This window comes from Peromyscus eremicus, chromosome 4 (genome assembly GCF_949786415.1).
Source record: "Peromyscus eremicus chromosome 4, PerEre_H2_v1, whole genome shotgun sequence".
In the NCBI taxonomy this organism is placed as follows: Eukaryota; Metazoa; Chordata; class Mammalia; order Rodentia; family Cricetidae; genus Peromyscus; species Peromyscus eremicus.
In genome coordinates, this window is record NC_081419.1 from 23,965,226 (window position 1) to 23,968,299 (window position 3,074).

At 44.6% G+C, this 3,074-nt stretch overlaps 1 non-coding gene across 1 annotated transcript; it reads left to right on the forward strand.

Annotated features, from left to right (window-relative positions):
* The first annotated feature begins 2,430 nt into the window (after positions 1-2,430).
* On the forward strand, positions 2,431-2,537 carry LOC131910132 (U6 spliceosomal RNA). Its single transcript, XR_009378997.1, has one exon. It is a non-coding gene; the product is annotated as a U6 spliceosomal RNA (small nuclear RNA).
* Positions 2,538-3,074: the final 537 nt, after the last annotated feature.

The window sequence follows — 3,074 nt, forward strand, 5'->3', positions numbered from 1 at the left end:
GGACAAGAACTTATTTAAAATTGAAGCTTCTCAAAGGAGGTCAGGGCAGGGAGGATGCCAGAGTCCAAAGCCCTGTATTTCTGCACTCTTTAAGCTGCTGCCATCTTGTAAACCCTACAAAGGGTTTCTCTCTGGGCCTCCATCAGCTCTTTCTAGTGTGTAACTGATCAGCAAGGCATAGAACACAGATATGTGAAAGGGAAGAGGAATCCCCGAAAAGGAAGATTTGGGACACTTCAATATGCATAGTAAGTTAGCAAGCAACATAATCCAGTGATGACATCATATGGGAGTCAAACGAGCATCAGCTGAGGGACTGAAGGCCAAGAGAGGCTACAGAGTACAGAGGCCAGATCTGCTATAAAGCTAAGTCTGCCTCTGCCTCTTAGAAGTGTGGGACTTTGGACAAACTACTCAATCCTGCACATGTGTCCCCTCATCCGTAAGAGGAGAGTGATGGTTGCCTTAGGATTTTCATGAGAAAATAGGAGATTAATGAAGAAAGTCAATAGATGACATGTGCATGGCATGTGGTACTTTGCCCAGCCAACCCATGTGTCAAACCAGCTCATCACACTTGAAATAAATACAAACTGAGTTGAGAGCAAACTCTGAAAAACTCTCCGTGGCTTCCAACCACTAGCACTTCATAATTTTGCCTTATAGGGTCATTATCTTCAAGGGAAAGTAGAGAAAGCAGTTAATGAAAATGAATCTCAGGAAGAGGCAGCTGAGTGTTCCTTGGGAGCAGGTGGGTGTCTGCCTGAAGGAATGAGGAGAGAGAGAGGAAAGGCAGAGGCCATTTGATAGTGAGCACCGAGGAGGCGACCTGAAAAACCCGAAGCCTGGGAAGTAAAATTCCTGGGTTCAAAAGCAAGGACGTGAAAAGGGAGACTTAGCAAACGTGGTCAGAAAAAATAAAACGGTTTGAAGAACCCAAAGGAGTCACAGAGAAAAGCGAAAAGGAAAGAAAGAGGCAAAGTCTGGATGCTAAGTCAGTCCCTGAAATGACTGGCAACAGAGTTTCCTCACAAAGAAGGAACTTCAGAGGGTAGAGAGGGATGTTTTCTTTATACCGTGTTTTATACATTTTTTTATTTTTATTTTTATTTTGCAATACAATTCAGTTCTACATATCAGCCAAAGATTCCCTTGTTCTCCTCCCCCCTGCCCCCCTCACGTTCCCCCCAGCCCACCCCCCATTTTCACCTCCTCCAGGGCAAAGCCTTCCCCACAGACTGAGATCAACCTGGTGGACTCAGTCCAGGTAGATCCAGTCCCCTCCTCCCAGGCCAAGCCAAGCGATCCTGCATAGGCCCCAGGTTTCAAACAGCCAACTCATGCAATGAGCACAGGACCCGGTCCCACTGCCTGGATGCCTCCCAAACAGATCAGGCCAATCAACTGTCTCACCCATTCAGAGGGCCTGATCCAGTTGGTGACCCCTCAGCCATTGGTTCATAGTTCATGTGTTTCCATTCGTTTGGCTATTTGTCCCTGCGCTTTATCCAACCTTGGTCTCAACAATTCTCGATCATATAAACCCTCCTCATTCTCGCTAATTGGACTCCCAGAGATCTACCCGGGGCCTAGCCATGAGTCTCTGCATCCAGATCCCTTAGTAGTTGGATGGGGTTTCTAGCACGACAATTAGGGTGTTTGGCCATCCCATCACCAGAGTAGGTCAGTTCGGGCTGTCTCTCGACCATTGCCAGCAGTCTGTTGTGGGGTTATCTTTGTGGATTTCTGTGGGCCTCTCTAGCACTTTGCTTCTTCCTATTCTCATGTGGTCTTCATTTACCATGGTCTCCTATTCCTTGTTCTCCCTCTCTGTTGTTGATCCAGCTGGGATCTCCTGCTCCCCCAAGCTCTCTTTCCCTCGACCCTCGCCCTTCATTACCTCCACTCATGTCCACTCTTGGGCATATACCCAAGGAATGCTCAACCACACCACAAGAGCACTTGTTCAGCTATGTTCATATCAGCATTGTTTGTAATAGCCAGAACATGGAAGCAACCTAGATGTCCTTCAACTGAAGAATGGATAAACAAAATGTGGTACATATACACAATGGAATACTACTCAGCAGAGAAAAACAATGACATCATGAGGTTTGCAGACAAATGGATGAATCTAGAAAAAATCATCCTGAGTGAGGCAACCCAGACTCAGAAAGACAAACATGATATGTACTCACTCATAGGAGGATACTAGATGTGGAACAAGGATCACTGGACTGCTACTTACATCACCAGGGAGGCTACCTGGAAAACAGGACCCTAAGAAAGACACGGGGATCGCCCAATGATGGAGAAATGGAAGAGATCTACACAAACAGTTTTATACATTTTTTGAGATTTTGTCATCTGTATATACTATTAGTTAAAATAAAACATTTTATAAAGGCAAAACAGTATGAAACTTGAAGAGTGCTTACTTTAGCAGCACACATACTAAAGTTGAAAGAGTAGAGAGAAGGTTTGCATGGCCATTGTACAAGGGTGGCGTGCAGAACTGCATGGTGTAGCATAATCTTTTAAGATATAAAAGGAGAAAGAAGATTATTTGTGTGGAAGGAGAGACCAGAGGAGGGGAGAGAAGAAGGAAAGGTAATGGAAAGTTGAGTATGAGCAACAATATACATACACCTGTGTGGAATGCTATAAGTAAGCACTTTTATATACTTAACTTTATTAAAAAAATAGAAATGTATATTTAAAAGCACACATACAAATGGAGGCATTAGAAGTCAGTGGCCTAGAGGAGTGGCTTGGCCTCTTAAGTTCCACTGAAAAGCAGGGCAAGTCATGTCCTCAGAGACTGGGTTGCTTGTCTAGTCTCTCTTACACATGTGGAGAGGTATTCCACTCAGGCTTCAGTGGTGAGTGTAAGGTGGTCCTGTAGTTGAGCTGTTGAGAATCGTCATCTGAGTTTATAAGCAATCACTCAATGATCATAACTTCACAACACTTACCGTTCACCCTGAACTTATTCAATCCCCACCATGAGACCCAGTGAAAAAGATACCACGATTGTGTCCATTTCACGAACAAACCTGAGCATGTGCATAGCA